We start from the raw sequence: 24,355 nt of genomic DNA, 5'->3' as shown, positions 1-24,355 counted from the left end.
TGATTTTGTCACCACCAGGCCTGCCCTAAAAGAGCTCCTGAAGGAAGCACTAAACATGGAAAGGAACAACCGGTACCAGCCACTGCAAAAACATGCCAAATTGTAAAGACCATCGAGGCTAGGAAGAAACTGCATCAACTAATGAGCAAAATAACCAACTAACATCATAATGACAGGATCAGATTCACACATAACAACATTAACGTTAAATGTAAATGGGCTAAATGCTCCAATTAAAAGACACAGACTGGCAAACTAGATAAGGAGTCAGGACCCATCAGTGTGCTGTATTCAGGAAACCCATCTCACGTGCAGAGACACACATAGACTCAAAATAAAGGGATGGAGGAAGACCTATCAAGCAAATGGAAAACAAAAAAAGGCAGGGGTTGCAATCCTAGTCTCTGATAAAATAGACTTTAAACCAACAAAGATCAAAAGAAACAAAGAAGGCCATTACATAATGGTAAAGGGATCAATTCAACAAGAAGAGCTAACTATCCTAAATATATATGCACCCAACACAGGAGCACCCAGATTCATAAAGCAAGTCCTGAGTGACCTACAAAGGGACTTAAACTCCCACACAATAATAATGGGAGATTTTAACACCCCACTGTCAACATTAGACAGATCAACGAGACAGAAAGTTAACAAGGATATCCAGGAATTGAACTCAGCTCTGCACAAAGTGGACCTAATAGACATCTACAGAACTCTCCACCCCAAATCAACAGAATATACATTTTTTTCAGCACCACACCACACCTATTCCAAAATTGACCACATAGTTGGAAGTAAAGCTCTCCTCAGCAAATGTAAAAGAACAGAAATTATAACAAACTGTCTCTCAGACCACAGTGCAATCAAACTAGAACTCAGGATTAAGAAACTCACTCAAAACGCTCAACTACATGGAAACTGAACAACCTTCTCCTGAATGACTATTGGGTACATAATGAAATGAAGGCAGAAATAAAGATGTTCTTTGAAACCAACGAGAACAAAGACACAACATACCAGAATCTCTGGGACACATTCAAAGCAGTGTGTAGAGGGAAATTTATAGCACTAAATGCCCACAAGAGAAAGCAGGAAAGATCCAAAATTGACACCCTAACATCACAATTAAAAGAACTAGAAAAGCAAGAGCAAACACATTCAAAAGCTAGCAGAAGGCTAGAAATAACTAAAATCAGAGCAGAATTGAAGGAAATAGAGACACAAAAAACCCTTCAAAAAATTAATGAATCCAGGAGCTGGTTTTTTGAAAAGATCAACAAAATTGATAGACCACTAGCAAGACTAATAAAGAAGAAAAGAGAGAAGAATCAAATAGATGCAATAAAAAATGAAAAAGGGGATATCACCACCGATCCCACAGAAATACAATCTACCATCAGAGAATACTACAAACACCTCTATGCAAATAAACTAGAAAATCTAGAAGAAATGGATAAATTCCTTGACAAATACACCCTCCCAAGACTAAACCAGGAAGAAGTTGAATCTCTGAATAGACCAATAACAGGTTCTGAAATTGTGGCGATAATCAATAGCTTACCAACCAAAAAGAGTCCAGGACCTGATGGATTCACAGCCGAATTCTACCAGAGGTACAAGGAGGAACTGGTACCATTCCTTCTGAAACTATTCCAATCAATAGAAAAAGAGGGAATCCTCCCTAACACATTTTATGAAGCCAGCATCATCCTGATACCAAAACCTGGCAGAGACATAACCAAAAAAGAGAATTTCAGACCAATATCCTTGATGAACATTGACGCAAAAATCCTCAATAAAATACTGGCAAACCGAGTCCAGCAGCACATCAAAAAGCTTATCCTCCATGATCAAGTGGGCTTCATCCCTGGGATGCAAGGCTGGTTCAATATACGCAAATCAATAAATGTAATCCAGCATATAAACAGAACCAAAGACAAAAACCACATGATTTTCTCAACAGATGCAGAAAAGGCTTTTGACAAAATTCAACAACCCTTCATGCTAAAAACTCTCAATAAATTAGGTATTGATGGGACGTATCTCAAAATAATAAGAGCTATCTATGACAAACCCACAGCCAATATCATACTGAATGGTCAAAAACTGGAAGCATTCCCTCTGAAAACTGACACAAGACAGGGATGCCCTCTCTCACTGCTCCTATTCAACATAGTGCTGGAAGTTCTGGCCAGAGCAATCAGGCAGGAGAAGGAAATAAAGGGTATTCAATTAGGAAAAGAGGAAGTCAAATTGTCCCTGTTTGCAGATGACATGATTGTATATCTAGAAAACCCCATTGTCTCAGCCCAAAATCTCCTTAAGCTGATTAGCAACTTCAGCAAAGTCTCAGGATACAAAATCAATGTAGAAAAATCACAAGCATTCTTGTACACCAATCACAGACAAACAGAGAGCCAAATCATGAGTGAACCCCCATTCACAATTGCTTCAAAGAGAATAAAATACCTAGGAATCCAACTTACAAGGGATGTGAAGGACCTCTTCAAGGAGAACTACAAACCACTGCTCAATGAAATAAAAGAGGATACAAACAAATGGAAGAACATTCCATGCTCATGGGTTGGAAGAATCAATATCGTGAAAATGGCCATACTGCCCAAGGTAATTTATAGATTCAATGCCATCCCCATCAAGCTACCAATGACTTTATTCACAGAATTGGAAAAAACTACTTTAAAGTTCATGCGGAACCAAAAAGGAGCCCGCATCGTCAAGTCAATCCTAAGCCAAAAGAACAAAGCTGGAGGCATCACGCTACCTGACTTCAAACTATACTACAAGGCTACAGTAACCAAAACAGCATGGTACTGGTACCAAAACAGAGACATAGATCAATGGAACAGAACAGAGCCCTCAGAAATGATGCCGCATATCTACAACTATCTGATCTTTGACAAACCTGACAAAAACAAGAAATGGGGAAAGGATTCCCTATTTAATAAATGGCGCTGGGAAAACTGGCTAGCCATATGTAGAAAGCTGAAACTGGATCCCTTCCTTACACCTTATACAAAAATTAATTCAAGATGGGTTAAAGACTTAAATGTTAAACCTAAAACCATTAAAATCCTACAAGAAAACCTAGGCAATGCCATTCAGGACATAGGCGTGGGCAAGGACTTCATGTCTGAAACACCAAAAGCAATGGCAACAAAAGCCAAAATTGACAAATGGGATCTAATTAAACTAAAGAGCTTCTGCACAGCAAAAGAAACTACCATCAGAGTGAACAGGCAGCCTACAAAATGGGAGAAAATTTTTGCAACCTACTCATCTGACAAAGGGCTAATATCCAGAATCTACAATGAACTCAGACAAATTTACAAGAAAAAAACAAACAACCCCATCAAAAAGTAGGCAAAGGACATGAACAGACACTTCTCAAAAGAAGACATTTATGCAGCCAAAAAACACAGGAAGAAATGCTCATCATCATTGGCCATCAGAGAAATGCAAATCAAAGCCACAGTGAGATACCATCTCACACCAGTTAGAATGGCCATCATTAAAAAATCAGGAAACAACAGGTGCTGGAGAGGATGTGGAGAAATAGGAACACATTTACACTGTTGGTGGGACTGTAAACTAGTTCAACCATTGTGGAAGTCAGTGTGGCGATTCCTCAGGGATCTCGAACTAGAAATACCATTTGACCCAGCCATCCCATTACTGGGTATATACCCAAAGGACTATAAGTCATGCTGCTATAAAGACACATGCACACGTATGTTTATTGCGGCACTATTCACAATAGCAAAGAGTTGGAACCAACCCAAATGTCCAACAACGATAGACTGGATTAAGAAAATGTGGCACATATACACCATGGAATACTATGCAGCCATAAAAAATGATGAGTTCATGTCCTTTGTAGGGACATGGATGAAACTGGAAAACATCATTCTCAGTAAACTATCGCAAGGACAAAAAACCAAACACCGCATGTTCTCACTCATAGGTGGGAATTGAACAATGAGAACTCATGGACACAGGAAGGGGAACATCACACTCCGGGGACTGTTGTGGGGTTGGGGGAGGGGGGAGGGACAGCATTAGGAGATATACCTAATGCTAAACGACGAGTTAATGGGTGCAGGAAATCAACATGGCACATGGATACATATGTAACAAACCTGCACATTGTGCACATGTACCCTAAAACCTAAAGTATAATAATTAAAAAAAAATTATATTAAATATAAAAAAAAAACAAAAAAACAAACAAACAAAAAAAGAAGCCAACTTGGACATCCAGCCCCCTTGGGCCTTCAGATGACTCCAAGCATCTGTCCATCTGACAGCAACCACAGGAGAGACCTCAAGCAAGAACTGCCCCACTATCCCATGGAACCATAAGAGATAATAATAAATTGGTTCAAGTCACTAAGTTTAGGGCGGCTTCTTGTGACACAGCAATAGATAACTAGAACAATGTGGTTGACAGTGAAGGATAGATTTCATTTTGTTACTTTGTACAGGCATTATGCAAAAAGAATGTGAATTGAGTCACATTTATGTTGTAACAGCTGTGAAATAATTTGAGCATATCACTTTGGTGAGCTTCATAAAATTAAGTGTAAAATGAGGGAATGAGACTAGGTGATTTTTGACATCCCTTCTGGCACTTAAAAATTCTGCTTCCCAATAAATTACACAATGAAAAACAACATGGCCCCCAGGGGATAGTTCCCTGAGCTAGGCAGAGCTTTCCTACCCTAGAAGCGGAGGATAGGAGGGGTGGGGAGAAGGAGGATAGGAATCAAATACAAGTATTTTTTATAGGCTGCTTCCCAGCACATAGTAGATGCCCAAAAAAGTTGTTTGAATGAAATGTCCCTTTCCTGGGTGCTTTGATTTAATTTGTTTTTCTCACTCAGTTATTTGATCTGAGGTCACGTCCCCCAGGAATCAGAAACACAGACAGGTCCAAAGTGAATTTTCGACATAAACGAGTTTTTAAATATCTCCATTTTGTTCCTTCACTCTCCTCTATAGATTTATATTGAAGTTCCCAAAGTGTTCCAGGCAATGGGCATGTCTAAGCAACCTGTTGCCTCTTGGGTTATGCCACTCAGGGGGCTGAGCAGGTGGAAGCCACAGAGAAGTCACACATTATATACAACACTCATTCTTCATACAACCCCCTCTCCGCAATAAGGAAGTGGCTACATCTGCCTCCACCTCATTTGTGGCACTTTTTTTCCACTTCCTGAAAAGAAACAAAGCATCATATATTTACCATGCACACTGTGTCATGGCCATTACTCAGTTTTTGATGCAGTGGATGGGACAAGTGTCAACTCCTCCAGCCTTTCCAGAGACCCTGTAACTGCAGAGAGGACCACAGGCCCAGGAGAAACAGGGCCAGTGAGAGACTCTGATGTCACTCCTCAGACCAACATCACTCTGCACTGTTGAACAGCAAACAAACACATATTATGGTGACCAGGGAGGTGGCTAGGCTAAAAGAAGCTCATTCAAAATCACCTTTATCTATAAAAATTTCCTCTTCTTCCTGCCCTGCTCTCTCCCCACAACTTCCTTCTCCTGAAAATACCTTCCTTGAACTAAGAACTAGAAAACCTGGGTTATTTCCAAAGGGAAGGTCATGGGAAACGCTTCCTTTGGACAGATTTCTTCATTGGTTATGATTTAAAAAACAGCTCAGGGGTAATTTAAAACACATATTTTACTGGACATGCTGTTCACTTTCAACACAGAAATCATGCTGTATACCTTTCTCCATATTCCCAACTTCTGAATATCCAAGGAGGAAATCCAGTCATTGCCTCATTCATGGGGATAATGACTCCCAATTGCCCCATGAGAACCCACAGCACACTCTGCTTTAGCCACCTCTAATGATAACAAAGGCAGTGACCCACAGATGATCTATTCTCTGATCTTTCCCACATGCACTGAGTCATTCTTCTACCAGCTCAATGAATAAGGACTCATATTTTAAGTGTGGCAAGTTGTTGGGTTATTTACTGAAACTTACTCAGCTTCCTTCTCTGGAACCTAGAGACAATAGCAGTAGTCTTGCTGTATGCCCACAGCCTGGTATACAATAGGTGCTCAATGAATAATAGTGACATACATGTGCAGGGCACAGTGTCTCATGCCTGTAATCACAGCGCTTTGGGAGGCTGAGGCAGGAGTATTGCTTGAGGCCAGGAGCTGGCCAACTAGCCTGGGCAACGTAGTGAGACCCCATCTCTAAAAATACAACAATAATAATAATAATCAATTAGCCAGTCATGGTGGCATGCACCTGTAGTCCTAGCTACTCTGAAGGCTGAGCCAGAGGTTCAAGGCTGCAGTTAGCCTTGATCAAGCCATTGCACTCCAGCCTGAGTGATCTCTTAAAAAAAAAGTTACATACATGAGCACAGTGTATAATTAACTACCTATATATAATTACTAGTGAGATTATTTAGCTAATTTCTTTTCTTTTTTTTTTTAATAGAGACAGGGGTCTCACTATTGTTTAGGCTGGTCTTAAACTCCTGGCCTCAAACAATCCTTTCGCCTCAGCCTCCCAAAGTGCAGAGATTACAGGTGTGAGCCACTGTGCCTGGCCCGTTTGGCTAATTTCTAACCTTTTACTGCTAAACTCCATGCACCATCACCATGTAGACTATGTCTGCCTGGCTCACCATCCTATCCTTAGCAACTAGCACACTTAACTAATACAAAGAAGGTGCACAATATACTTATGAATGAATGGAATGAAAAGTGCCTAGATGTAAGTTTGCTAAAAGGATGTAATAAAATAATACGTGCAAAGAGCTTATTATTGTGCCTGGCACATAGTTATACATTGTTGCCTGCTGCAATTAGTGGTGGTGATGGTGGTATTGGTATAGTTTCTCTCAGTCCATACCCAAACTAAAGTGTGATGTGCAAGAGAGATACTCTCTCTGTTCTCCAGAGACAGCCACCCAGAGATGGCCCCTACACTACTGCTCCTTATTAGGCCCCCAGCACAACCATTAGCACTTCTAGCTCTAAATTCCTGCCTCCCCTTCCCACAGTTCATCCACCTGCCATACATTCAACTTTCTAATGTATGTTGAGTCCCCAGAAGAATAGACTTTCATGGCTAACCGCTGGGTGGTAAGCTTTCTGCGCAACACTAGGCACTGGATCTACAGTGCTTTTTGGATCTACACATGGTCTCTTTTGACAGAAGAGGATTGGAGATCATCAGTCACCTACCATTGTTTTAGAAGTCAGAAGTAGCTTGCCTCAGGTCACCACAGGTTTCTTCTGAAGGGATTAGATCTTCTCTTTTAACATATTAGGTTGTGATTGCTGGTGCTGAAGGCTATGTTCACCCTAGGGCATGATTTTAGGGGAGGGACCATTTTGTCTACAAATTTAATGTCCCCAGCACCTAGCGGTTTTGATCACATAACAGAACTCAGTTTACCAAATAAAAATAAAAGAGAGAAGGGAAAAGGTGCAGTGGTGAAGTTTAACATCAGAATTATTTCCTGTATATTCATTTTTCTCTCCATTAACACAGAGAATAAAAATTTAATTTTACATCAGAGAAAATTTACAATCCAGGTGGTCAGAACAAGAGAGATGAAAATGCAGAATTGCAGAGAGCCATGAAGCATAACGTGACTCTCATGAGCATGGAAGTTTAACATCATGACTTTTAAAAATCTGTCATTTAACATATGATGTGTTTTCAAGCCTCAGAGACTGAATTCCATCAATGAATATTATATTCTGACTGCGTGCTTGTGTTTGATTTTGAACTTTCCTTATATAAGCCTCAAAACCAAAACTGAAAAGCCGTGTGCAAGAAAAATAAAATGTCAAGTTAGAAAAAGATTTAGCAACACTGTTCACCAATGATTTCAAATGTGATTCTGAGACCCCTGGAGAGTCCCCAAGAGCTTCTTAGGAAAACTTCCAAGTCAAAATTATTTTCCCAATGAGCCTAGATGTTATTTGCCTTTTTCATTCTTATTCTTTCACCAGTGTACAGTGGATCTTTTCCAAGGTTACGTGAGGTGTGATATCACAGCAAATAGCATGCAGAAGCAGATATCACAGTCCAACTGTCTAACAGTCCAACTGGCAGAAAAGTAGTGCTTCTAGCAGTTGAGAGCAGCCACGTTGAGACTGGTGAAGTCAATGAACCCAGTGCTGGATGGCAGGTACTAAAGGTGGAGATGTCCTGCCAATATCAAGATACAGAACTGCAGTGGAGGTGAGTGGTCAGAACCAGGGATGTAGATTTAAAGGTTAGTCCTCTGTAATGACAAGTAGCACCCCGGCAGTGAATAACCCTACGGAGTAATGAATGCAGAACATGGAGATGTCCAAGGCAGCATCTGTGGGGACGGGCACATTTTGGAGCGGGAGATAAATAAGAACCTAGATGTTGGGAAAGACTCACTGAGTGACGAGCTATGCAGGGCCCTGAAAAAAGTACCTTGGCATGACATAGCTGATAGACGGAAGGAAGGACAAAAGAGAGAAAGAAGAAAACCAGAGGGGACAGCTTCAAGGAAGATTGGTCAACAATATCAAAGTCACATGAAAGACACGAATGGTCAATTCCGATAAGCTAATGGATTTGACAAGAACTGGGTCATTGTCAGCTTCAAAAGAGAATTTTTAGTAAAGTAATGAGGTCAAAACAGCACATGAAAACTGCATGGGGAAAAGTCTAAAAGCAGAGCCCAGCATGGTGGCTTAACTCTGTAATCCCAGCACTTTGGGAGGCTGAGGCAGGAGGATTGCTTGAGCCCAGGAGAGCCAGGCCACAGTGAGCTATGATGGCATCACTGCACTCCAGCCTGGGCAACATCACGAGATCTTGTCTGTAAATTTTAAAACTTTTTAAAAATAAAAATATCTGAAAGCAAAAGGAAAAAAATAAAAAGGACACAAAATCCAGCAAAGAAAGATTTTTGGTTTAAACCAAGACCATATACGGACATGAAGGCAATCCCAAGGACCTCAGAGCCACTGAAGGTGCTGAAGGCAAAGGGAGGGTACCAAGGTATCTTGTGGGTACCAGGACACAGACTCTTCTCTTAAAACCACCCTGCTCATAAGACTACTTCCTGGTCCATCAAAACAGAATCCTAAGGAATCCTATTATTCACAGGTCAGCAAATATTAGGATGATGATGTAATGGTTAAAAGATCTACTCTGGTCAGATATCATTTAAAAGGCAACATTCAGATTTGAATAGGTCTTTTCTTGACATGAAGTACAAAGAATAAAAACCAAGTATCAGAATTTCACGTAGGAAAAGAAATTGCGATGACAACCACAACTCAGTCTCCATAGAAAATAGAAATAGGAACCAGAATGAGAAAATTATAGAGAATTTTTTCTGATTTGGAAACAAGTTCAACTATGATTCTTTAATGTTTTGCTCATTTGGCTCTAATATGAGAACAAGAAAATATTCTTCCATTTCAATAGCTTCTTTGTATTACAAATTAAAATGACCAGACCAGCACGTATTGGAATGAAACTAGAAACCAACACCATCTAGTGACTTACTCCACCAAGATACCCCTGTTCCCTTTACTGCTAACTTCTAATATTTAAAGGACCACACCTAAAATTAAAGAATAACTTGCATCAAATGCATTATATTTATATTACAGGCCAAATAGGAAAAGCAGATAACAGGGGATATGAAATCACTGCATCTTCAACTGCTAGGTTGTAAAGCTTCAAGTCAGTTGTAAAGGACCAAAGTTTCGTACCTTTTCTCCAGCATTTTCCTTTAACCATGACTATTCTGGACTCCTGCTATGAGGTTTGCTATTATTTGGATGATGAGAGAAGGCAGAGTAGGGCAGAGTCCAATATTCCCACTTCTCTCAGGATAGCCGAAGCACTCCCTGGAGCCCACTCTCCTGAAGCCAGAACAACGAGACCTGCAAGCCCAGCTGGGGTCTCCAGGGATTCGTTCTTTTGCACAGTGCTTTTGACTTAAGACATTTTCATTGCAAAGTGAGTGAGCGGATTGTATATAGCTCTGTAATTAGCCAGGTTGTCCAATGCTGCCCAGGGCTCTTTAGAGTTCTGCCTCCGACCTGCCCTTGTATATGCCCTCACTCAGTCCAGTGTCCTCAGATACAGTGCCCTCGCTTCAAGCCCAGTTTTTCTCTCCCTCCACTGGCGTGCTTCTCATCTGGTCTGGCACCTTACTCAAGCTTTGGCCTCGATTCTGTCATTTAATCATCCATGGCTCTGTGCTGTGCAGCTCACGGGCCAAGCCAGCCCTGCTCTTCCCCTAAACGCATCTCCAGCTCCAGGAATCTGTTTGGAACTTCAAGCCACTTCCTTGTTGGGTGGAGTGGTTTGGACATGGACCAATTCTAACTACAGGCATTCTCCAACAGTACCGAGCTTCCTCCCATGGCGCCCAAGTTCAACACCTTCCCAAACAGAAGGAAAATGATTCACTGATTCAGTGTGCCTGACAAAAACAATCAGTACATGAGAGAACTTTTGATGCTGCTATGGAACCATAAGAAGAATCATCCCCTGTATTAGCCAAACTAATTAAAATCTGTCAGTTATGCCATAATAAATAAATTATAAGTTAAAACGTTAATGTCATCATATGCAGAGTATATTTTGATAGGTCTTCCATAAATAAACTTACATAACTTGTAATCATTAGCAGGTACAAATGTCAAAACATACAAGTCATCCGAATTAAGTTCAAGTTCTATGAATCCAAGATCTTTAGTTTTGAGAATCTTCTATATACCAACCCATATAAACTCCAAGTCTTAATATAGGATCATCAAAGCTCAGGGCATCCTGAGATAACTTCAGCCATCCCTAGCACCTAAAGGCCTGGGCAACATGGTAAGACCTCCATCTTTACTAAAAATTGAAAAAAAAAACAAAAACATCTAAACAGCTAGTTGTGGTGGCATGCGCCTGTGGTCCCAGCTACTCAGGAGGCAGAGGTGGAAGGATTGCTTAAGCCTAGAGTTTAAGGCTGCAGTGTACCATGATAGCGCCACTGCACTCCAGCCTGGGAAACAGAGTGAGACCCTGTCTCAAAAAAGAACAACGATAGATAGCTAATAAATATGCAAGTTATATTCTGCCTGGATCTATCAAAGCAAGCCTGGTTCAAGGATTCACATTAAACTTTGGAGGAGCCTTTGCCAGGGAAATGACAGTAGTGAGGCCTTGAGATCCTTATTGACATTGGACAAAACAACACCGGATATGAATATAAACATGGGATAAAGCCAAACATAAAGTAAAGACAAAAAACAAGAAGGCAGGAGACACCAAAGGGAGCAAAGCTTCCTGCAACCTATCTCTCTTCAGGCTTTTCTACAGATATGCCCTGCAAAGAAAAATACATAAATTAGCATTAGAAGACTTTCTAGTGATCATGCTAACTCTCAGAAGTCTAACATGCTTTCACCTTTGCCACACAGATGTATTTGAGCTAAATACTATCTTTTAAAAACATCGGGATCAGGCCAGGCACAGTGGCTCATGCCTGTAATCCCAACACTTTGGGAGGCAGAGGTGGATGGATCACCTGAGGTCAGGAGTTCGAGACCAGCCTGGCCAACATGGCAAAACCCCATCTCTACTAAAAATAAAAAATAAATTAAAAAAATTACCCAGGCGCGGTTGCAGGCACTTGCAGTCCCAGCTACTTGGGAGGCTGAGGCAGGAGAATTGCTTGAACCCAGGAGGCAGAGGTTGCAGTGAGCCAAGATCATGCCATCGCACTCCAGCCTGGGTGACAGAGCAAGACTCCATCTCAAAAAAAAAAGAATCAAGATCCCCATTGTTGAGCACACTCTGGTTTTCCTGCCTCAGGGCTCTTTCCCCTTCCACCTCTGATCTCCTAGCAACCAGTGAACAAGGTGCAAGCCAATAATGGAAAAGACAAAGGAGGATGGGAGAAGTTCAGACATTGCCTTTAATCTACTTCACTGCTCTTTGTTCCCACTAAGGCAGCAGGCCCGGCTGGGAACTACAGTTTGTCTTATGAAAGATCTCTCTTACTGGACACAGAACCTATGTCAAGCAGAATTTCATGAGACTCAGTGTCTTTTTTTTTTTTTTTAAACACCACTGCTGGCTTGAAGACTATGTCTTTTTCCAGAGAATCTCAGATGGAAACTGTGCCACACAGCTAGTGAGTTTCACAGCTGAGCTTCAAATTCAGCCCGATCAGAACCAACAGCCCCTTACTTTTTCCTCTAGTACCTTCTATTTTACCTTTTTAGGTTTAAATTTACCCGTAAATGCTGTGCAAAGTCTGCATAAAGGCAAGAAATACACAGCAAGCTGACAGAAAAAAACCAGACATTTATAAATGAAGACTTGTTTTAATTCCACGATAAGCTGTACCATAGTAAAAACAACAGAAATATTTTACTGTCTTATTATAACATAATATAGTTCTTGACCAGACATACTAAATTGCTCCCTGTAGCAGTAATGGCATCACTAACATAATAATTGGTGGTGTTATATATATATGTTATTTTAGAAGTACCAGCTACAGGTTGTTAAGGTGTTTTAAAACCAGATGCCCATCATTCCTAATGAGAACATGATAGAAATTTTAAATTTCAAAGAAAATATCAATGCCAAAACAATAAATGATTTTAAATGTTCCTCCCACAGAATGCTGATTCTACATACCATGGCCAAGTGTACACATGTAATCATTAGCAGGTTCACTGGCACACAATGGACCAGATGCGAATGGGACTCTAAATCGCTCATTTAGGAATTCTGCATGTGTACCCTAGAACTTAAAGTATAATAAATAAATAAATTTAAAAAATAAAAATAAAAATAAAATTTTTTAAAAAAAGAATCAAGCTCTCCAGACGCTGTTGGTCCTGAAAGACTGAATCAAATCAACCAATAGAGCACATACAGTGAGAAAGGGGATGTGGACGTCATCCAGACCAACTGCCCATTTGGCACATGAGTCTCCTTATAAGATCCCCAACATTCAGTCACCTGGATGCATGCCAGAGTGAGGCTAGTCACCCAGTGACACTGACGCAGAGCTCAATACATCCCGGAAGAGGCCACCGCTCCCGCTTTGAACAGCTCTGTTTCATAATTCGTTGTGACCATCAGAGCAAACAAATCAGTGATTGGTCTGAGGGCATGGCATTGAGTTTATTTTCCTCAGTAACACAAATAAACAAGAATGTCTCCAATCAAGTAAATCTAAAGGTAATTGTGACACGTATGTTTAGCCTAGTTGAAACAGATCAGGTAACTGGGCCAGCGAAGAAAGGATACCTAAACCATATGAACAAGCTCACATGAGGCATCCACATTATGCAGAGTTTTTGTCCTCTTAAATAAATTTGCCACCGACATAAAAAAAAAAACCCTTAGATTGCTGATTCAGTACTGATCAGTAAATGCAGCATTTCAGCCAAAGGAGCTGGGTTTCATCGTTTGTATTAAAGTCATTGGATATAGTGGATCTTTCTCCAGCCAGCTGACCTAGAGAGGGGGGATGCGGCATGGAGCTGAAACTGGCAACGTGAAAGTTGCTGAACTACTCATATGGTTTGTGTAATTCGCTGAAATAGTAGAACTAGCTTTCTAGATAGAAAATATAGGCATTGTGAACTTGGAATGTAGAGTGTTAAAAAGTAATATCTTACCCGTATTACAGGCTGCCCAGGTAATGAACTGACACTCATACCAATTCAAAAAAAAAAAAAAATTTAGAGAACCACTTTTTCAGTTCTTAAGCACTATTTTCATCTTTAATATTTTTGTTTGTTTTTCAGTATCTTTTTCTCAGAGGGAAGGTTTCTCCCTGAAATAGTGGAGCAGTTTAAGGGCTTGTAATCTAAGTAAATAACCTAAATATATCTTCTCCACATGTACATGCTCAAGATTACAACTTGTATTCTCTGAGTTTACTAAGCACTAGAGTTTGACTGTTTCTCATTAAAAAGAGAATGGGAGTAAGGCAGAAATTCAATAAATGTTCAAGTAAAATACAGCCATCCTAACATCTGTATTATATTAGAGGAGACACAAGACAAAACATTGACTCTTGAGGTTAAATCTAAATTTCCTGCTGCAGTCCTGAAAGAGTTTGAGAGTCTAGATCAAAAAAGCAACAAAGAAAATGGGACCAAAAATGTCTTCAAGCATATTTCAAAAGCTATTAAATGCCTACACTTAGTTATTTCTTAGAAGCACCAACTTAGTCAGCAATTACGCAATAGCCACAAACAAAAATCAATAAAAATGCTGTGCCATGCTCAAATCCTTTTCCAAGTCAGAGAATATGCACCTGGAGTCTGTGTATCATAGGAGGTGTCAAAGCACCTCCTCTGATTCTTATCTCTCTTACGAGATGTTGTTGAATTTCCACATCTTCCTCTGTAATGTATTTTTACATCACCCTTGAATTTCAAAAGATATTATTTCAGCCTCCTTTTGGAATTGACTGATCTTTAATTTTATAACTCATACTGCAAGAAGAAAATCCAAGCTCTCAATGGGTCAGAGGGCAATAAGCAAGACAGATTATCACGGCAAAAACTAAAGAGCATGAAACCATGACCAGGATTCAGGATATTCTGTCCTTAAGCCTGGCTTGCAAGTCTACAACCTCTTCCTTGCCAAACTGGGGAGAGAAACTGAGTTTTGAGGAAGTAATGTTGACCTACTATGTGGCTATGTGGAAGCTTCTCTAAAATGCTGCAATTAGTCAAAAGTATACAGAGAGAGAGAGAGAGAGAGAGATGAAGAGTTTGTTATTCTGAACTCAGAAGGAAATAGCCTCTCATACCAAATTCCGGGGGAGAGTGAGGTGCATATTTCTAAACCTTGCACATTAGAAAAATTTTCTCAACCACGAAGATTCTGATTTAATCAAGGAACTAGGATTAGAAGGAGAGATTTACCATGAAGTCATTTTAGACAAGTCTTGTATCAGTTTTCTTTTTTTTTTTTTTTTGATGGAGTTGTTGCCCAGGCTGGAGTGCAACTGGTGCGATCCGCAACCTCTGCCTCCCAGGTTCAAGCAATACTCCTGTCTCAGCCTCCCGAGTAGCTGGGACTACAGGCACATGCCACCACACCCAGGTAATTTTTGTATTTTTAGTAGAGACAGGGTTTCACCATATTGGTCAAGCTGGTTTCAAACTCCTGACCTCAGGTGATCCACCTGCCTCGGCCTCCCAAAGTGCTGGGCTTACAGATGTGAGCCACCGCAGCCGGCCCTATATCAATTTATATTTCAGTTTCAGCATCTAAGGAATCTAGATTCTATGCTTGATCTTCAAGACCTTTTACTAACTTATATATTGTCCTATCTCAACAGATTATTAGCTCTCCACTGGAGTCAAACACACCCTATCACTATTCCTTCTACCTCACTGGTTACTCCTTCTCAGTCTGTTTTGCTGGTTTCTCCCCTTAATGTTAGAAGGTCCCAGGGCTCAGCTCTTGGTTTTCTTCTCTGTCATTACTCACATCCCTGAGAGCTCATCCAATCTATGTATGCCCAGACTCTCAAATTTATATTTTCAGCTCAGATCTCTCTCCTGAACTCCAGACTTCCATCAACTGCCTATTTAAAACTCCAATTGGATGTGTAATAGACATCTCAAGCTTAACATGTCCCAAATTGAACTCCTGATTTCTCCCCAACCCATCCTACAAATTTTTTACTACCCCTACAGGCCTCCTGTTCTCAGCTGATGACAGCTCCATCCTTACAGTTCCTCAAGACAAAAACCTTAGTGTTGCACTTGACTCTCACACTCCACATTTGATTCATCAGAAAACCTGTTCTGGAGGCCAGAAATCTGAAGTCAAGGTGCTGGTGTTGCTTTAAGCCATCCAGTTTGTTCTGTTGTTACAGCAGCCCTAGGAAACTAATACACCCATTATTTGGGGGCCATAGATTGAGCTGAGACCTGGTTAGATATTCACATTTTGAAATTATGCAGGTTGTAACACATTCCCTGAAACTGAAGTTCTTCAACTGATTATCTTATTTCTGAAATGACTTTGTAATTATTACTTTAGAATCATTTCATTGATAAAATACATCATTGGGAATAAAGGAATTGTCTTTCTACTGTAGTTATCATAAAGATCCTCTCATTGCAGAGAAACGGGAACACATATACTATTGGTGGGAGTGCAAAGTAGTTCAACCATTGCAGAAAGCAGTGTGGTGATTCCTCAAAGAGCTAAAAGCAGAATTACCACAGCAATCTCATTACTGGGTATACACCCAAAGGAATATAAATCATTTTATTATAAAGACACATGTACAAATGTACAGTAATGTTCATTGAAGCACTATTCACAATAGCAAAGACATGGAATCAACTTAAATGCTCATCAATGACAGATTGGATAAAGAAAACGTGGCACATATACACCATGGAATACTATGCAGCCATAAAAAAGAACGAGATCATGCCTTTGGCAGGAACACAGGTGGAGCTGAAGGCTGTTATCTTTAGCAAACTAACGCAGGAACAGAGAACCAAATACTGCATGTTCTCACTTACAACTGGGAGCTAAATTATAAGAACTTACAAACACAAAGAAGGAAACAACAGACACTGGGGTCTACTTCAGTGGGGAGTGTGAGAGGAGGGAGAGGAATTGGAAAGATAACTATTGGGTACTGGGCTTAATACCTGGGTGATGAAATAATCTGTACAACAAACCCCCATGACACATGTTTACCTATACGACAAACCTTCATATGGATCCCCAAGCCTAAAAACCAAAAATAAGTTTAAAAAAATAAAAGCCAAAAACAAAAAGATCCTGTGTTGTGAGTCCAAGAGGGGATGACTAAACGGCCTTATAATTTCTACATGCAAGCTGGCCTACAAAGCTGAAGGTTAGAAAACATTCTACACTATTAATTGGCAAGTACATGTTTGAATTGGATTCACAAAGGGGGAGAAACTTTGGAAAATCATTCAAATTTTCCAAGTATGACTAAATTCAACCTAATTGGATCAAATTTTAGAAAAATGTCTGGCTTAAGTTATCTGGACCAACTGTCCACAGTTCCTTACTTTCTAGAATAATATGCAACTAAGCTCTTGGCTTTGACAGCGTGGTACAAACCATATTCTAAAAGGTAACAAACAAGAGCTACTGTTTTAAAGTTTATACTTCAGGAATAAACTCAGTTCCTTTGCAGGCTGAGCAACTCAGCTTATTAGACCTTTCATAGATAGGAGGATGAGAACTGAGTCACATTTGGGCATGAAGGACTTTGAATTGTTTTCTTCCTGCTGTGCCTTCAGATCAGATGACATCTGCCCAGCCTCATTTTTTCCTAGAGCTAAATGTCAATAACTAAGTATTTCCACGACTGCACTATGCACAGGTCTAAAAAGAGAATAGTTAAAGTTTAAACATGCCTGTCAGTTACTGGATATTTTCCAGCAAATGAAGAATCACAATTAGCAAATCATATAAACAAACGTCTTACTAACACTGCAAATTACAATATAAGTCTATCATCTATTGAGCAGTTTTACTAAAGCTCCAGATGTTTTTTAGACATTATCTCTAATCATCACAAAAACTATGCAAGGAAGATGTTACTCTCCATTTTACTAGGGAGAAAATGAAGTTCAAAAGGCTGACTGGCAGAATTAGGGTTTAAACCGAGACCAGCCTGGCTGCAGACTAAGCCACTGAACAACTACCATTACAAAGAGCCAGTTCCAACTACTTTCCAGAGCTTTACCTGTATTACCTGGGTCTTTAGTTTTCAGAATAGCCCTCACAGATGGGTATTGCTGTGATCCTATGTCACTTATGACAGGACAGGAGTTCAGGAAGGTTAAGGGACTTGCTCAAGGTCTCACAGCTAGTGGGCTATGGAACTCAAGTTGAATTCCAAAGCCTTTCTTTCATTAATATAAATACTTCCCTGTATTAAGCATTGGCCTAAGCTACTTAGAACCATTATAACCCACTCTACAAGGTAGTCCGTCTTCTCCCAATTTGCCATATGAGGAAGGTGAGGTTCACAGCAAGGACTTGACTTTTTGTGTCACAAAGCCATCAAGTGGCAGAACTGGGGTGAGCAGCCGGGTCTGAGGATTCCAAGCCCATGCTCCCGCCACTGCCCCAGGGTGCCTTGCACAGGACATTTAATAATTGAGCCAGTATCTTGTAGAACACCAGGCTAACTGTCAAGGGCCTATTAAGGCAAAGGAGAGCACTTGAGGCAGCATAAAGGATCCAAGTGAAACAATTTGATGATACAGTAACAGCAAGAAAAAGTAAGATCCAAGGCAGCAAAAGGCAAGTTCACACTGCCAATGCACAGAGCAGCAAACATTCTCTATTTTCCAAGTAATCATGCTCTTAATTTGATTTGCATAAATTGAAATAAGTAAATAAATAGGTAAACATACATAAGCAGAAGAGGAAGGTATACCTTGCAAGAAATGAGCTAGGTATCAAGTGAGAGAGGCCAGTATCAAGAATTTCTATTTGTTTTATTGATTTTACTTCAGTTTCAGAGGCTCATCCCTGCCCGTATTCCAACCCTTGTTTTCAGTAACAGAATTCTCCTGCCTCTAACCAAAATGTTGGTTTGGCAGGAAATGAGGAGAAGGTCCCTTTTGAATTCAGACTATTGCTCTATGATAAACTCTTCTCCCTTGGGTGAGAATCTGAGGTCCCTTTGCCAAAAAGGCAAAGAGTAAGTTTACCAGACAATACTAGTCTTTCTGTGAAGTATTACAGTGTTACAAAATACTTCCACATACATTTTCTCACTGGATACATCCTCTCACTTTAGCCTTAGGAGGCAGACAAAGCCTACATCATAATCCTCATTTTACTGAGAATAAAACTGAAATCCGATTAAGTGACTTGTTCAAGATCATACTGCCAGTAAAACCCAGACTGGGACCCAGATATTCTGTTACTAAATCTCAGGTCCTTCCCATCCCACAATGGCACTAGGTTTTGTCTTGTTTTGTTTTGAGGCAGGGTCTCGTTCTGCCGCCCAGGTGGGAGTACAGTAGTGCAATCACCACTCACTGCAGCCTTGAGCTCCTGGGCTCAAGCAGTCCTCCTGCCTCAGTCTGCTGAGTAGCTGGGACTACAGATGCACACTACCATGCCTGGTTAATTTTTTTTATTTTTATTTTTTGTAGAGATGGGGTCTCACTATGTTGTTGCCCAGGGTGGTCTCAAACTCCTGGCCTCAAGTGATCCTCCCACCTTAGCCTCCCAAAGTGCTGGGATTACAAGCATAAGCCACAACACCTGGCCAGCATCAGGCTTTAAATTACCTGTGAAGTATCTATAATCGTGATTACTTTGGGAACTAATGTTACCTAGGTCTCTGTCCTCCACCACTACATCCACCAGCCTCTTCACCCCACTGCTCACTGAGCATGGGGTTCCCAGTCCTCTTACTTCTGTCTAAACCCTCACTAAATCAGAATGCATAGTTCAACCAGGCCAGACTGATTGGGGAAACTGAGACACATTTCTAACAGGACTTTCGCTTTTACAGCCTCACAATAACTACTATTGCAACATTATACTAAAAATAGCGCTGATGTTATTCATAATAATGACAATAATTTATTAAGTTCTGATTATATATCAGGTACTTTACATATTTAATCCTCTCCAAAACTTTATGATAAAAGGTCCACAATCCTTATCCACAATTCTGAAATACAAAAAGCTCTGAAAACCCAAATATTTTTCCCTAAGTATATGCCAAACTCTTCTTCTGGTAAAACTTGACCTGAACCAACATGAATTTTTAAAAACTAATCTTCATTTATCCACTTAGAGTGAACATTCATACATTTTGCTGCCACACAGGTCACGTGTTTGAATTAGGGAGTGCTGCCCTAGGCCCTCCTGCCATGTCATATCTTATGTTCTTTGGAGTATATACACTTTTTTCTTTCTAAAATCAAAATTATCTAAATACCAAAATACATCTGGCCACAAGAATTTCAAAGATCCCCACTTTTCAGATAAATGAACTGAGATTCAGAAAGAATACATTTTTAGTACACATTTCCGCTAAGTCATCAGAGCCCTTTTACTAATGTAATAGTCAATACTTGTTATAGGTTGAATTGTGTCCTCCCAAAAGTCATGTGTTGAGACCCTCATCCCCAGCATGACTGTATTTAGATATGGGGCCTTTGAAGAGGTAACTAAAGTTAAATGACGTCATAAGAGTTGGGCTTTAATCCGATAGGGCAGGTGTCCTTATAAGAAGAGGAAGCGAAACCATAGCACTCTCTCTCTCTCTCTCTCTCTCCCCCTCCCTCTTCATCCCCTCCCCCTCCCTTCCTCCTTCCCTCCCTCTCTCCCTTTCCCTCCCATCCCTCCCCCACCCACTCCACCTCCCTCCCCACCGCCTCCCTGCACAAACACAGAGGAAAAGTCGTGTGAGGACACAGCAAGAAGGCAGCCATCTACAAGCCAGAAAGAGAGGCTTCACCAGAAACCAATCCTGATTTTGGGACCTTGGTCCTGGTCTCCTAGCTTCCAGAACTGTGAGAAAATAAATGTCTATTATTTAAACCACTCAGTCTGTGACAGTTTATTTATTTATTTTTTATGGCAGCTCAAGCAAACTAATACAAATTTTTTTTTTTATTGGGAAACGAGTAGTTATTATGTCTGCATATAAGCTAATATTTGTAGTTAAGTGGACCACTTCAATATATACCCCCTTCAAACTATTTTAAAGGCCACTGGCTCATGGCTGATCTGAGAGAGCTGGGATTGCATTTATCATCTGTTGTCACCCTATCCAGTCTTTCATGAGAAAAATTCAGCAAACACCAATGATTTACTATGTGCCAGGCACTGCTCTAAGTGTTTCATGTATATTAACACATTCAGCCTTCACAACAACCCCTTGAGATAGACACTATTATATCCACTTTACAAATGATGAACTTGAGGAACGGAGAGGTTACATATATTGTCTCACTAGTAAAACTGGCAGAGCAAGCATCTGAATCTCAGCAGAAACCAAACAAGAAAAAATCCTTTTCCTCATAGTGCTTATAGGGAAAGGTAGGGCAGAAGGCAAATAAATAAAATAAATAAGCAAATTATATAGTAAAGTAAAAGGTTATAACTCCAATGGAGAGGAATTGTCTAAGCATTTAACAACTAGACCAGGCACTGTGGCTAGCTGGGCACCGTGGCTCACACTTGTAATCCCAGCACTTTGAGAGGCCAAGGCCAGTGGATCACTTGAGGTTAGGAGTTCCAGACCAGCCTGGCCAACATGGTGAAACCCCATCTCTACTAAAAATACAAAAATTAGCTGGGCATAGTGGTGGGTATTTGTAATCCCAGGTACTCAGGAGGCTGAGGCACAATTGCTTGAACCTGGGAGGCAGAGGTTGCAATGAGCCAGGATTGCACCACTGCACTCCAGACTGGGCAACAAAGTGAGACCCTGTCTCAAAAAAAAAAAAAAAAAAAAAAAAAAAAAAAAAAAAAAACTGTCTCACAGTGAATGGAATACCAGGTTTGGTGTCTGAAGGGTAAAAGAGAAATTTCAGCACAAATATACTAAATAATAAACTAAAGCAATCAAAACAATGCCTAAAAATAAATATATTTGTTAAAAAAATACATAAGAACGTTATGTAAAACTACAGAAGAACTATGATGGAGTCACAGGGGCCAGATTGTCCCCTCCTACCTGAAGGAATAAAAATTTTTAAAAACCAGACTATATATATGAAACGGTGATTCTCAAGACATACTGGATATCAGGTAATGAAGGACAGTGATTTGAGAGATGAGAAACAAATGAAGTGAGCCCTGTGATTTACCCAGCCTACTGGCTTGAGAGAATTTGAAGGCCAGGGTACAGGGATGCAGAACCACAGTAGAACCCATTATGAGATGCCACTAAAGCAGTACTTGAAGACAAATGTGTAGCTCTAACTGCCTATAAGAGAAAGAGAAAAGAAGAAAGGTTTTCTTTGAAAACCTTTGAATCAGTAACCTCAGCTTCCACCTTAAACTGGAAAAGGAAGAGCAAATTCAACCCTAAGTAAGATGAAAAAAGATGATAAAGAATAGAGTTGAAATGATAAAGTGGAGAATGGAACAACAATAAAGAAAAATAGATGAAACCAAAACCTGGTTCTTTGAGAAGATGAACAAAATTGATAAATCTCTAGCCAGGCTGATCAGGGAAAAAAAGAGAGAAGAATCAAATTATCAATACTCAGGAATGAAAGTGGGGCTATCACTACATAGTCTACATATATTTAAGGGAATATTATGAACAACTTTATGCCAATAAATTCAACAACTTAGATGAAGTTAACATGCTCCTTGAAAGATATAAACTACCAAAGCTCACTCAAGAAGAAACAGATAACCTGAATACCCCTATAACTACTAAAGAAATTTAATTTATAGATTAAAATGTTCTGACCAAAACCAAAACAAAGAAACAAAACTTTTCAAGCCCAGCTGGCTTCACTGGTGCACAGGTGGATTCAACATTTTCTCAGCTACTAGGGAGGCTAAGGAAGATCACTTGAGCCCAGGAAGTCGAAGGTGCAGTGAGTGGTGATTGTGCCACTGCACTCCAGCCTGGGCGACAGAGCGAGACAGTATCTCAAAAAGAAAGAGGTATCATAGACCAAAATATAAAACCAAAAACTATAAAACTTCTAGAATAAAACACAGATGAAAATCTTTATGACCTTGAGTAAGTCAAAGATTTCCTAGATACAATACTAAAAGTATTATCCATAAAACAACAAGTTGATAAATTAGACTTCACAAAAACTAAAACCTGTTGAGATTAAAAGAAAAGCCACAGACTTGGAGAAAATATCTGCAAAACATATATCTTATAAAAGATTTGTATGCAGAATATAAAAAGAATTCTCAAAATTCTAAACTGAGAACACACAAAACCAAATATAGATATGGGCAAAAGACATGAACAGATGCTTTATCAAAGAAGATATACTTGTAGCAAATAAGTACATGAAACTATGCTCACCCTCATTAGTAATTAGGGAAATACAATTAGAACAACAAGAGATAGCACTACATACCAAACAGAATGGCTAGAATTACAAAGACCCACAATAGTGAGCGTTAGGGATGGTAATGAGTACCTCTCATACACTGCTGGTGGGAATGTAAAGTAGTATATTTACTTTGGAAAACAGTTAAGTTTCTTCAAAAGTAAAATATATACCTACCATGTCATCCAGCAATTCCACTCACAAGTATTAATATTTATCCTAGAGAAAAGAAAGTGTACATCCATAAAAAGACTTATCCACAAATGTCCTTAGCAGCTTTGTTTGTAATAAATAAAAACTGGAAATAATTTAGATGCCCATTAATCGGTGAATGATTAAACAAATTGTGATACATGCATACAATGAATTACTCCTGAACAATGAGAAGGAATTTACTTATGATACACATAACAATCAGGGTAAATCTTAAAACAATTATGCTAAATAAAAAAAGACAACTCCAGCCTGGGCGACAGAGCGAGACTCCGTCTCAAAAAAAAAAAAAAAAAAAAAAAAGACAAAAAAGCTTTCATATATATGAAACTCAAGAAAACGCAAACTAATCTACAATGACAGAAAGCAGATCAGTGTTGCTGCCTGCGCTGAGGAAGGGGAAGATGAGGGTGGGAATCAGGAAGGAGCAATTATAAAAGGGCACCAAGAAAACTTTGAGGGATGATGGATATGCTCATTATCTTGATTGTGTTGATGGTTTCATCAGTGTATACATAACACCAAAACTTACCCAGCACTATCTGCACATACTGTAAACATGTGAAGTTTATTATATGTCAACTGTAACTCAATAGATCATTTTTTACATTAAAACACAAAAAACTAAACTGAATTTTTCTGTCAAATTTAGTGATATTATACTCCTTTTACAGATAGGCATGACTGACTGCAAATAAACAAGTGGGCCCTGTACAAAAGCTGGGAAGGATTTAAAGTTCTTCAAAAGATTGTTATTAATGGGTCAGATTCAGAGACAATCAATAACTCTATTTCAAGGAGGAAGAGATTTGCTATCTTTCTTTGCCTTCCTTATAAAAAAAATCAAGATTTCAAATATTTTATAAACAACTTTTAGCATAGTCAATAAATTTGTTTATTATGTATTCTGATTATCTACTGTTGCATCAAAGCCCACTCTAAAACTTGGTGTCTTAAATGCAGTTTGGGCAGAACTCAGCAGGAACAGCTCATCTCTGCTTCACTCAGAGTAATTTAGACTGGGAGC

The 24,355-nt window shown here is 39.7% G+C and overlaps 2 long non-coding RNA genes across 7 annotated transcripts in view; one reads left to right on the top strand and one right to left on the bottom strand.

The window, feature by feature from the left end:
* LOC134736828 (uncharacterized) overlaps nt 1-24,355 on the bottom strand; it is a 146,884-nt gene that overhangs the window by 64,186 nt on the left and 58,343 nt on the right. For 2 of the 6 annotated variants that reach the window (XR_010121182.1, XR_010121186.1), the window contains exon 4: nt 7,249-7,368. The exons of the other annotated variants lie outside the window; for them this stretch is intronic. This is a non-coding gene — a long non-coding RNA (uncharacterized lncRNA). The remainder of the gene's footprint in view (nt 1-7,248; nt 7,369-24,355) is intronic. 6 annotated transcript variants of the gene reach the window in all.
* Nucleotides 11,530-24,355, top strand: part of LOC134736833 (uncharacterized) — a 141,039-nt gene continuing 128,213 nt past the window's right edge. The window contains exon 1 of the long non-coding RNA XR_010121197.1: nt 11,530-11,578. This is a non-coding gene — a long non-coding RNA (uncharacterized lncRNA). The remainder of the gene's footprint in view (nt 11,579-24,355) is intronic.

Source organism: Symphalangus syndactylus, chromosome 1 (genome assembly GCF_028878055.3).
Source record: "Symphalangus syndactylus isolate Jambi chromosome 1, NHGRI_mSymSyn1-v2.1_pri, whole genome shotgun sequence".
NCBI lineage: Eukaryota > Metazoa > Chordata > Mammalia > Primates > Hylobatidae > Symphalangus > Symphalangus syndactylus.
Note: the sequence above shows the minus strand (reverse complement) of the source record. Positions and strands in the feature narration are given on the sequence as shown.